The sequence below is a fragment of the Lagopus leucura genome, unplaced genomic scaffold (assembly GCF_019238085.1).
Source record: "Lagopus leucura isolate 7727_CA_CO unplaced genomic scaffold, USGS_WTPT01 Super-Scaffold_100009, whole genome shotgun sequence".
NCBI classification, from domain to species: domain Eukaryota; kingdom Metazoa; phylum Chordata; class Aves; order Galliformes; family Phasianidae; genus Lagopus; species Lagopus leucura.
Window position 1 is genome coordinate 2,055,557 of NW_024962266.1, and position 13,271 is coordinate 2,068,827.

General features: G+C 38.9%; 1 long non-coding RNA gene across 1 annotated transcript; it reads left to right on the plus strand.

Moving 5' to 3' along the window:
• The first annotated feature begins 319 nt into the window (after positions 1 to 319).
• Positions 320 to 3,537, plus strand: LOC122181027. The gene is made up of 4 exons (XR_006179303.1): positions 320 to 403; positions 854 to 961; positions 1,682 to 1,782; positions 3,479 to 3,537. It is a non-coding gene; the product is annotated as an uncharacterized LOC122181027 (long non-coding RNA).
• The last annotated feature ends 9,734 nt before the right edge of the window (positions 3,538 to 13,271 follow it).

Here is a 13,271-nt window from a genome sequence, read left to right on the forward strand (position 1 = left end):
TTCCCGGGTTTTATTTTTTGTTGCTATTTGAGTACATCCACAAATTGAACTACTTATCTAAATAAGTCCTGTGTTTGCTCAGTATAGAAGCAAATGTGCTGTGTTTAGAATTTTGCTTCATAAACATATTTCGACCTATATGCTTTTACTTAAATGGAGATATGATTCACTTGAATGGAATTACAGCCGGAGACTTTTTCTTTTCTTGCAGAGGAGTTTATTTTTGGAATTTACCAGCATTTCACATGTAGGGAATAAATTGGAACTTTTATAATTTATTTCTGGAGGGGAAAATGAATCAGAGGAATATAGAGAAATGACTGTGTACTTACTTAGAATCATGGAATATCCTGAGCTAGAAGGGATCTGCAAGGATCACTGAGTTCAACTGCTGTCTTCACATGTAAGTATTTAAAAATTAAACCATATATCTGGTAGAGTTGTCCCTGTCCATTCCCTGTGGGAGCTCCAGCCTCCCCTCAGCCCCCTCTGCTCTGTTGAACCAACCAAGGGACCTCAGCCCCTCCTCACACGCCTTGCCCTCAGAACACTTCCCCATCTCCATAGCCCTTCTTTGGACACTAATAGCTTTATGTTGTTTTTGTATCTGGTGCCCAACCTGGTGCTCCAGGTGAGACCACACCAGGCAGAGCAGAGTGGGCAGCACTGGGCCTGGTGCACCCCAGGGTGTGCTTGGCCCTTTGGGCTGCCAGCACACACTGTTGATTCGTATTCAGCTTACAGTCAATCAGAACTCCCAAATCCCTTTCTGCAGGGCTGCCCTCCAGCCTCTTGTCCCGTGGTTTCCGTATATCTAGGAAACTAACTAAATCTATATCTTTCCTCATTCCAGATGCAGAATCCACAACATGCTCAAATGTCATATGGTTGGTGATAGCCCAGCCCTCTAATTTATCAAGATCCCTCTGGAAGGCCTCTCTACCCTCAAAGGAGTTAGCAGGTCCTCTCAGTCAATAAATTTATTTAGTATGCGTTCTAGTCCTGCATTGACATCATGTATTAAAACATCAAAGAGGACTGGCCTTAAAATGCAGTCCTATGGAGCCCCAGTAGTGGCTGGCCACCAGTCTGGTGTAACCCCACTTACTGTAACCCCTTGAGCCTGACTGATTGTTCATGCATTAGCTCATGTGTGTATCTAGGTGTATGCTGGACATTTGACCCAGAAGGGTACTGTGATAAAAAGTATCCAAAGTTTTGCTAAAATACAAAAAGACTACATCAACTGACTTCCCTTTATCCAGTACATGGATAACGTTGTCATAGGAGGAAAAATTTAGTTAATGAGAACTTTCCCCTCATCAACCCATGTTGGCTATGACCAGGGACTACATACATTGCTTTTCAAGTGTTTTTTAGTACCCCCTAGAATAGTCTTCTCCATCATTTTATCAGCCACTGAAGAGTGTGTGTTACTTCTAGAGTCTTCTTTCTTGCTCTACTTGAAAACTGGGATGTTTGACAGCTTCCAGTCAGTGGGGATCTCTCCAGTTTCCCAATACCATTGAAAAACAATTGAGAGAAGTTTTGTGATGACGTGAGCCTGTTCTTTCAGTACATTGGGATGAATCCCATTGGGGCCCATCGACTTCTTATGTCTTACATTTACCCTGTCATTTGGCAGTAAAGGACAAAAAGTGTTGGTTTGTTTTTTTTTCAGGTTATAAGTATCATTCAGACACCAGTCTTCTGAGATGTGACCAGTGATGAAGACCAGTGATGTTTCTCCACTCCTTTCAGAAGATATTAACTGCAAGGCCTGTAAGTTAATGCGAGCTCACTAGAATTAGCTAGACACACATATCTGGAAGGGTTAAACAGCACTTTGGATGTGGGAACATGAACTTTTCTAGGGATTAGCAGCCTAGCTACATCTTGTTCTTGAAAAATTTAAGTCTATTTTCTGTCACATCTTCACAGTTGCTATTAGCTATGCTATATAGAACACTACAAAATTTTCTGTTTGTATAGAAAATTTTAATTAAGGTGTATTTTGTCTGTTTGATTTTGTAGGCAACCTTATGAGGTTGGTATTTCTGAGTAACCTGATATATTAATGTAGCTACTCTTTATTGATAGTAGACTTTTAAAAATCACTGAAAACTGTGTTACTTTCAAGAAAATGAAAAGATAACTGTAGAGAAAAGAGTAAAGGAGGAGCTGTGTTTTAAATCCCATTAAATCACCGTGGTGAAGAGTCTTATACATCAAATGCCTTGTTCTCTTGTGGAAAATTTCTTCTCAGCGACTGTGTTAGTCCACACTTCAGTACCAGAAGTAATGTCCTACTGTATGAGATATAGTTGATATATTGGAACAGTAGTTGATATATTGGAAATGAAATAGAGGACAGCATACCACAAGCACTGACTTTACAAGCACTGTGAGAAGCAGTAGCCTAACACTTCAATAGATTTGCAAAGAAACAGAGTAGTACTTTTAATTTTTTATATCTAAATGTAGAAGTCATGCATCTTCTCTTCAGCTCCTCTCCCTGCCTGAGCCTAGCATTGTCACACAGACATAGATAAAATCTTGTTGGTGTTGTTATGTTGTTTCTGCATGGTCAGAATCGAGTCCCTTTTGGACTAGGCAAGGTATTAACACACAAAATAATCACTCTCCCAGATAGGCTGGGGTTAATAAAAGAAGACAGAAGTGTTAACATGAATAAAAGACTCTTCAGTTCATTTTCTGTGGTGCATATAAAAGACCGCTTCCAGACAAGATGGGTTTTTGGAAGGGTGATGGAGTCAAACAAAGTTCTGTTACATCTGAACCGTTGCACAAAAGACGGTCACTATGAGTTATAGCAAAAACAATTCTGTCTTCAACCAGTAAGAGATACTGATTAAAATCTGGGTTCTTCTTCTTTATGAATGTTTGCAGAAGGAGAATATATATTTGCCAAGGTGTATTAAAGAAATTTTTCATGGACTGAAAAGAGGAAGACAGACACCACTGAATTCTCTGTTTGTGCTTTGCAGTGTGAAGGAATTACGTACTAGAAAAGTGGAGTTTTACAGGGTAGTTATGCTAGGAAGAAAAGAGCATTCAGAGAAAGCAATTTGCATTTGGAAAATAGATTATTTTACAGATATTACTTCAAATTTATAGTCATTCCCCGAATAACATTTGGTGCACTATCTCAGCAGATGTAGTTAGCGCCCTTAGAAATAAGCTGAGCAAAAGATCCGTAGTAAGACTTGAAAATAACCTTTGTTATTATGTCATTACCTCATAAGAATCAAAATACATGGGCCACTGATGACAATGAACAAGAACAATGCAGTTCCTCGAACAATGTGTTTCCACTTTTTAACACTTAAAATATAGCAGTATTACAAGCATTTGTCATTTGTTTGGGCCATTAAGCTAATGAGACAGAAAAAGCATAAAGAATTTGGATGGATGAATTCAATTTACTTTTTTTTTTTTTTTTTTTTTTTTTTAACAGTTCCTGTCTTGCAAGAGTTTGGATGTTGCAGAGCACCATCGGTATGTTTTTGTTAGCTGCAGACATCACCCTTCTAGAATTCTTCCACAGTTGTAGAGGATAAATACTGGAAAGAATTCAGGTTCTTTTCTCAGTCACAAAGGAAGGATGGCAGTAAAAAAGATGTATCTTACTTCATTTGTTTGATTATGTTCTCCATTTGTCAAAGCAGTGGAGCACAAAGCCCAAATGTATTTTGTGAAGTACTCTAAAATCTGCTTGGTTTGAAGCATGAGCTTAAAACTTTCAGCAAAGAAGAATGAAATTATGTTTTAGTTCTTCAGTATGCGTTTTGCCAAATCACATGGCAGCAGCAATTCATATATGTAAGGTGGTACAAACACCTTTACGATAGTAGCATAATTGCAGTTGCATTTCTTCAGATGTGATTGTAGAGAAAGCAAATCAAATCTTAGGAACCCATTTAGAAAATGTTATGTATCCAGTTCTGAGTTGTCCATCTTGGCTTTTTTCAACCTTTAAGATAATATTGCCTTATATCAGAAATCTCTTACACAACAGAACATTAAGTCATGTTCCTATTATGAACTCAAGGAAATCAGAATCTGTTTCCTTGTGGTTTCAGGTGAAGGTGTGAAGAGCAACACTGAGAAAACATGCACATGCACATAGGATAATCTCAGTGTCCCAGCTGTGCACTTGCATGGCTAGGTAAAATAACAAAACAAGAAAGCAACCCTAAGGTGAAGTTCTCATTAGGCATTGTTTGGGCTGTCTAGAAGCAGTAGATCTTCTCTACCACCTACTGGAATTTATTGGACAATTTGGTGTTGTCACAAGAAGTATTTGTCAGTTACCTTTTTTTTTTTTTTTTTGAGACAATAAATGCTGTTAAAGGCTGAATAAATTCTGTAGCTGACAGCTGGTATGTGTTAATATGAATTTGGTCAATATGGAGTTAACCAGTCTGCTCCTTAGAGATGCACTTTACAGTTATAGTCTAATCATTGTCTACTCTTAAGAAACAGCAGTAGCATGATTTTTTTTTTCAAACTCAGTAGTCAGAGTTATTGACTTACTAATGTAAATAATTGCATAAATAGCAAAAAAACCCAGTTATGAGTACATGAAGAAATCATAATGTTTTTATTTCTAAGCAATTTTGTATAATTACAATAATAAACAACCCTGTATAATTAAAAAAAAAGGACAAATGTATTTAATTTGTTTTGTTTCCCAAATTAGAAAGGTTTCTCAATCATGATTTTTTTTTTCCACGATAGGAAAAAAAATGTTGTGAAAGATAGCAAAGGAAGCTCTACTATGACACCTTCAAAACAAGCTACTCTCTAAAAAAGTGGCCTTACACTGGATATTGTGATTGGAAAATACCCTGACATGTCGTTTACTCTCATAGAACATTCATACCTATTGCTTAAGAATATTCAGAATCCTGTTATTTACTTGTTCTGGTTGGAATGGAGTTAATTTTCTTCACAGCAACCCATACAGTGCTGTTTTAGATTTGTCACTAAAACATTACTAACAACACATCTATTGCTGAGCAATGCTTGAGTAACTTTAAGACCTCTGTTTCTCATGTTGTCCCTTGCAGCAAGAAAGCTAGAGGCCTTGCTGGTGGGCAGGAGGTTGAGAAAGGCCATAGATGACCCAAACTGATCAGAGGGATATTCCATATCATTTCACATCATGCTCAGTGATGAAGGCAGGGGAGGCAAGTTTTTCCAAAGTAGCCATTGCTCAGAGATTGTTTGGACACGTTTGCTCTTGGGAGGTGGTAAGCGATTGATTGCCTGATTGCATCACTTGTTTTCCATTTGTTTTGTTGTGTTTCACTTCTTAAACTTTCTTTATACCAACCCATGATTTTTCTCATTTTTGGTCTGATTCTCTCCTCCATCCCACTGTAGGAGACAGCGTGAGTGACTGACCAGGTCCTAACTGCCTGCTGGGGCCACCTCCAAAGCCACTTCTGGGACTGGAGAAGTAAGACGCGATTCCTCGGAAGTTGTTGGACTTTTGAAACAGAGAAAGGTCCTCCCAGTTTTCCTGTTTCACTGATCTCAGTTTCTGTTAAATATGTGTTACCTATTATCCTCAGAAATGTAAGAAGGTACTAAAATAAATTAGAAAATAAAGATGTAAGCTTAAAAAGTGAGAGTGCATTCTCGTACTAATAGTATTAATAGCGCTAAGCTGCCTTTGGTGTCATGTTTCATTCTCTAGGTAGCCTTCCATCACTGTCATGCTTTGTGAGTAATTTTTCCGTGGTCGGTTTCTGCTTTTTCTGCTTTCATGAGTGAACACACCCAAAAACGAGTTATTCACAAAAAACATAGAGGTTCTGATGGCCTCATTTAGCTCTACGATTATGCTGTAAGGTATGTATGGGATCAGTGAACCCTGCAGGTGTTAGGTACAACCCCTACTGAAGGTAGATAATAATACTTATTGGCATTTGTCACAAGTGGAGCTAAAGACCTATATAGAATGCAGGTGAGGATTTATTCGGAAACCTAAAAGATTATAGCACCTGTTAGTGAGAGCCAGTGGGACCCTGCAGAGTGCTCTGTGTGATCTGATGCGATTGAGCAGCGTCCAATCTGCTTTGGTTTTAAATAGACTGTGGCTCCATCATCCACTTATGTACACTGCTGATAAATATAACCGAAGGATCTTATCGCTGCCTTAATCCTTCATTCCCGTCGCCTGCTATTATCTCTTATACTTGTCACGCTTTGATCCTAGTGAGGCTGGACATTTTTTTGGTTAAAGAATTCTGGCTTATTTTGTGTTTGCACACACGTTCCCTGTAGGCCTTTAATACCACCTCATAGTATTATGACAGCGTAACTGAAGGAGAGGGGATTCTGCTGATCTGTGGAGTGCTCCCACAGAGCAATAATTGTACTTACAATGTTAACTGTTTCTAACTTGGAAATTATTTAATGTATTTTGTGCTCACAAATGGGGGGAAAAAAAAGAGATAGTATGGAAATATACATTTTTCATGACCTCAACAAAATAAGATTATTAAATTATTCCCAAATTTCTTTCATATTAGTAGTAACCCAAAAAACTGAAGGTTTTAAATAGAGCAATTAGCATGGCAGAAGTGGCTTCTAGTTCAGACAGAAGATTGCTTTAGTTGTAAGTGGTACTCAGGTTCTACTTTTTCCGAATCACATAAGGCACACATTTGTTCATAGATCCTGTCTTAGAGATTCTTGAAGTAAGCTTACTAGTTCTGAATTTTGTTCTGTATCAGAGAAGAATTGTTCTGTTTCATCATTCACTTTCTGTAAGTCAATTTCTGACAAAACGCATCAAGCTAATACGCTGCATAGAAAGTTCACTGACTAACTCGTAATCAGCTTCAATTGTAAGTATATCCTAAGGACTGCATTTTAACTATACATAATAGAAACCTGCCATCAAGCTAAACAACCTGTGTAGATTGAAATCTTTCAGTTCTTCCAATATCTCATAATTAACACACCCATCTATTGTTTAAATACTACAAGGAAGTGAAAGTAGCAGTATGTAATGATGCTCACCACATCCTAGTCTTTCAAATACTGTTTCCATAGAAATGCAAAACAAAAGTTGTTCAATTTTCATTTGTATTTTTAAAATTCCATTCTTATAACAGTACACTTATGTCATATATGTAGATGATGTTATTCTGCAAGTTACTTTCAGCAACAGCTGATAAAATGTACCTAATATGCTTTTCACAGGTAATTATGATGCACTTCACAGTGCTTTAGTTGAAATTTTCTCTTCTTACAGAGCTTTAAATTTGGTAAGCAGCAAGGAATCATTGAATCATTGATTGGCTTGGGTTGGAAGGGATCTTAAAGATCATCTAGTTCCAACCCCCCTGCCATAGTCAGGGTTGCTACCCTGTAGATTGGGTTGCCCAGGGCCCCATACAATAACAGCTCTTCTGCAAAGTTTGCCAATGTCTCTGCTGTTTATAATAGTACTGGGAGTATTTTCCATTCTCAAATCAGCTATTGGAACAATGAAGTAATTTTGAGCTATGCTGTTTCTTATCATGCTTTCTGAGCAGTAATTACTGCATCATCACCTGCAAAATCTTGCAGTGCTGGAAAATTAAAACAATTATCCTAACAAGTTTTCTATGAGATTTTTCATCCAGGTTAGCTAAAGCACATTCAGAGTGCTAGCTTCTCCATGAGCTCCTATTTCTACACCCAAAGTTATTCTTGCTTTACTCAGACATTCTCCAGTATTATATAAAGAGCCCTCCTCTCAAAACAATGACTTGTCTCTAGCCAGTCACAAAAACAGGCTTGGTTTGGTCACCAAAAGTCTCCCTTGAAGGTATTAGCGTAAGTTTCCCTTCTCTTCAAAAATCACAAATATTTAAAACCTTCAATCTCTACGCAGCTTGAGTATAGTTTCTGAATATTTTTGATAATATATCATTGTCAAGGTGAGATTCCTATTTACACTGATCTAACCTTGCAATTGAAGTCAGTAGAAATAGCGTATGAACCACTAAAAGATTATTCAATTTACCTCCTGTGATACAATCATAGAATCATTTGAGCTGGGAGGGACCCTTAAAGATCATCTATTGCAACTCCTCTGCAATGAACAGGGACACCCACAGCTCCATCAGTGCTCAGAGCTTAATCCAGCCTGACCTTGGCTGTTTGCAGGGATGAGACACCACCACCTCTCTGGGCAGCCTGTGCCACTATCCTTATTGTAAATAAGGACAATGTAAACTCAAACCCAGGCTAAATCAGCCCTCTTTTAGTTTGAAGTTTTTACCCCTGTCCTATCACAACAGAGCCATCTAAAGAGCAGGGCTGTGCTCTATCCTTTCATCCCCCAGCTTGTATTGGTAGTGGGGGTTGCCATGGCCCTGGTGCAGGACTTTCCAATTGGATCTATTGAACGTCATGAGATTCTCCTGGGCCCACTGCTCAGCCTGTCTAGTTCTGTTTGGATGGCATCCCATCCCTTGGGCACGTTGACCGCACTACACGGCTTGGTCCTGGTGTGCTTCTGGTGGTGGGCTACATGGACCGTGCTCCAACACACTCTCTTCTATAGGTCTTAGGGGAACTGAAACACCACTTTCTCCTCCTTCTGTGATCCTGGAGCTGCAGAAATGTTCCTTTCACATTTTTTCCTTCACTCCTCTGCCTATCGAGCATTTCTTCCTTCTCTCAATTCTGTTTTCCCAGAGGTGTCACCAGCATTACTGATGGGCTCCTCTGTGGCTGTGATGGGGCTATTGCAAAGCCAACTGGACTAGACTGAAAACGACCAGACAGCCTGACACCAGACAGCCCCTGGTCTTCTCTCATGGGCTGCTGCCAACATGTAGATGTGGACACCCAGTAGAACACTGGTGTGGAACATTTTGGAAAGCACATATTCATAAGATTAAGGATATATGGACTTCATCTCTGTAAAAAAAAAAAAAAAAAAAATTGAAGTCATGGGTATATGTAGAATTCATTGTGCCTAAAGTGTATTACAACATGAGAAAAAAGTCAGACAGAAACGGTAGGAATTTTTCCTTCTTAAGAGGAACAATCTGCAAATCCTTGTTACGTAGTTGATCTCAGCTTGGTTATCTTCACTGGACCAGCAAAAACCTGGCAGGTAGTACTCTGGCATCATTCGCCCTTTCATACTGATCCACTTTTTTGGCTCTCTTTACAGCAACAGCCTTTTTATGACACCAGCTTTAGCTATGCCTTTCCTTTGAAGGAAAACAAAAGTTGTTAACTTTCTGTATATACTTACAGCAGGATCATTCAATTCAGATTTTGAGTTTACCTAATGCTTTTCACAACACTTACCTATGCATTGATCTTTGCTCAGGTGTTTATATGCTTGATCTGAAAATATGCCTGAGTGCTTTCCTGGACTATGGCCAAAACCTATACACAAATGAAAAAGACTCTGTTCTAGCTTGTTTTAAAGATATTATTGGGGAAAAGAAAATTGGCAAGCACATTTCTTAAGCTGTCAAGGCAGGCAATGAACTAAATACAAAGTTAGGAGAGAAAAAGTCATCTTCATTGTATGCCTGTTTCTACAGCTTTTTCTATAGGAGACAAAGTAAAATATTCTGTAATACTTTATCATCATTGTTAATTTGCCTCTTTTCTGAAATCCTTATAAAAGAAAGATCAGCATGAAAGTACAAGATAATTTCTGTCCAGCCTGCTTTTTGGTGGTGCACCAGAGGCTCTGTGACATGAAAATCTTGTATTTTCATTTTGAATGAAAAGCATATTGGGTAGAGGTTTGGGGTTGCTTGGCTGGTTGCAGTTGTTCTTGGTGTTTATTTGCTTTTTGGTTTTGATTTCTTTATAATTTTTATATATAAATTACAGCTGGGAACAACTTCCACTCTTTTCTTAAAAGCACTTCCAACAAGTAAAGGTGTCTACACAATGGAGTATTTGGTGTCATATACACTGGCAATGCAGAGAAAACAATGCCTTGAATGGATAACATTCCCTCTGCAGTAAGAGGACTGTCTTTAAGGAATTTAGAGCCATCGTAATTGTGCCTATATCCACATTTTTTATATTTCTTGTAAACTGGTAACTTAGACAGCAGTTCTGAAATTATCTTTGTGTCCGAATTCATTGCAACTTTTGCAGTCACACTTCCAGAGACATGATTGCTAGTTTGTGAACTCTTGGTCTAAAGGGAAGGACCAGGTGGACTCTGTTATGATACAGTTTAGATTCAGAAGACCGTAAGTTGGGTTTAGTATGGCAGTCGTCAAACGGAGTGTAGTGCTGCCTCACTCTGGCTGAGGAACTGAGGACATAATTTTCTGCAACAACATGGATCTGAACTGAAGCAGAAACTGACAAATACCTCTGAGCTTTGAGTTTGGTAACAAGATTTAAATATATAGTACACGCTGCTTTAAGCTATACTGAGCAAAATTACTCTGGTGACTGAGATTGCAGGCAACAAAAGCATCAAAACCTGCCATCAACATCTTTTGAGTAGTCAGTGTTGAGTTTGAATGGACTTGTGGTTTGGATCTCAGTTCTGAACTAATGCTACAGTGAGGGGTGAGAGGGTCTAGATTTATCTTAGCAAAATTTATGATGCCACTGAAGACATCACTGGTGTCAAATTGGTGAATTAGAATAAAAGAATTAGTGGTAAGGACCTAAAAGCCATGCCACTTGTGTTTTTGGAAGAGTGATAAGATAAGGCTGTTTTAGAAGGATAGAGCATGAACTCAACAAGGCTTTTGATGCTATCTGCCACAACATCCTTGCAATTAAGTAAGTGTGGGCTAGATAAGCAGTGAGGTGAGCTGAGAACAGCCTAATTGGAGACCTAACCAGCGGTATTCACAGAGGTCAGTACTGGGTCTGGTCTTGTACAACATTGTCATCACTGACCTGGATGAAGGGATAGAGTCCACCTTCAACAAGTTTGCTAATAATGGAAGGAGCAGCTGACATGTAGAAGGTGGTGCTGCCATTCAACTAGATCTGGACAGGATGGAGAGTTGAGCATAGAGGAACTTGGTGAGCATCAACAGGAGCAAGTATAGAATCTCACACCTGGGGAGCAATAACTGCATGCATAAGTACAGGTTAGGGGCTGATCTGCTGGAGAGGAGCTCTGAGGACAAGGACCTGGAGGTTCTGGCAGATGACAGGTTGGCCATGAGCCAGCAGTGTGCACTTGTAGCCAAAAAAGCAAATAGAGTGCATTAAAAAGAGAATGGCCAGCAGGATGAGGGAGGTGATCCTCCCCCTCTACTTTGCCTTGGTGAGGCCATATTTGTGTATGCACTGAAGTACTGCATCCAGTTCTGGGCTCCCCAGTTCTAGAAAGACATGGGAATGCCAGAGAGAGTCCAGCAGAGGGCCACAAAGATGAGTAGGGACCTGGAGCATCTCCTGTTTGAGGAAAGGTTGAGAGACCTGGAACTCTTCAGCCTGGAGAAAACTGAAAGATGATATCATCATTATTTTTAAACTTTTAAAGTAGTGGAGTGAAGTGTATGGGGCCAGGCTGTTTTCAGAGGTGTGCAGCAACAGGACAAATGTCAATGGGCAAAAACTGGAATGCAGGAAGATCCATACAACCACGAGGAAGAGCTTAACTGTGAAAGTAACAGAGCACTGGAACAGGCTAGTCACAGAACCGGGCCAAACCAGCCCATAAACTATATAGAGACACACAGAGAGCATCTGAGCACCCAGCCATCAGAAATTCCAGTTCTGTGAGGTGCAGTAAGCACATACTTCTCAGAGAAATATAAAATAAATGCCACCAGCCAACAACAAAACTCTTCCCTCATTATTTTCTCTTGAGACTTTGGTTTTCTACACTTGTGCTACTTTTTTTCTTCCTCTCCCCTGGGTAATAATATACGTTGGTCAGAATAGCTTTATGTGACATCTTTATGAAATGTGTTCTCAGTGTGCTGTATATGTAAGAGTTCAATATTAACAGGCAAATCCCAGAGTTTGCTGTCAGTCTTGATTGGGCTTGATTTAGCTCCAAACTTTTTCACAGTCAATTATAATGTCTTCAGCACCTTGCTTCATTGTTTAGCAGCTGCCATGCAGTCTATCCAACTTCTGTTTTTCTATTATGTGGAGCAATTGCCTTGGGACTAGCAGTATATCTTATAGAAAATGTAATAGAGGGGTGTAGATCCTTAGGGGTTTTAGAGCGGCTGTTCAGAAATGCCCTTACCTAGTTTCAACAACAACAAAAAAGCTTAAAACTAGGTATGTTTCATCAAGAGTTCTGTTAATATTGACGGTCATACAATGTCTGGAAATTAGTTGGTGGTCTTAGAGAGCACTGCAATTCACATAAATGGTTCCTATGTGTTCATCTATTTTTTTTTCTTTCCAGTACTAGACCAAGTGCTTATAACACATAGTGTATATAAAACTCTTTAGAGAAGATCTTGCAAGTCAAATTGTGATCATTTTCCTTTTTTGTTCTGTATTTTGTTGGCTTTGCACCAGGTTGGATTAAACATGATTCAGACATCACTCCATTCTTGGAACAAGTTTTGATCTTTTAGAATCTCTGTTTCAATGAGTCACATCACTGCCTGTGACTATGGACTAATAGAGGGTCTTGTTTATCTGTCCTTGAGGATCACTTTGTTGTGAATTTACTAAGTGACTCATTTGCTCTGCCAAAATTTTGCCCACTTGTGACTGCATTTCCATAGCTTTTATCTAGAGATTCCTTCAAGTACCAATTTTGGTTAGAATGTGCTATGATTTGGTATATATATATTTTTTCCATTTGGAATACTTGATACCAATACCACAGTTCACGAGAACAATGTTGAGCAGTGTACACTCATCAGATATGTGAATTAATAGGATGTGAAATGATGACATACATAGACTTACAGCAATAGTGTTTGTGGTGGTATGCTGGATCATGGGAAACAGTGTTGGTACATATGATTTACATTCATATGACTCAGACCTGGGTTAATTATATCAAGACTCCTTTGGGTAGCATTTAGTAAAGCAATTCCCTCTGCCAGGCATCCGGCAATGAACAGCAAGCAGTGAGCAGCAAACAAGCAGTGTTAACAGTCAGGAGATTGGGGCTCTGGGAAAAAAAAAAAAAACAAGGAGCAAACCAAAATTACAGAATTAGAGTTACTGTGACACTCTTCATTTCATTTCCACTTTCTGCATGTTTTAAACAAAAGTTTTTGCCAATAAAAGTTTTTTGTTTCTTTTTTTTTTTTTTT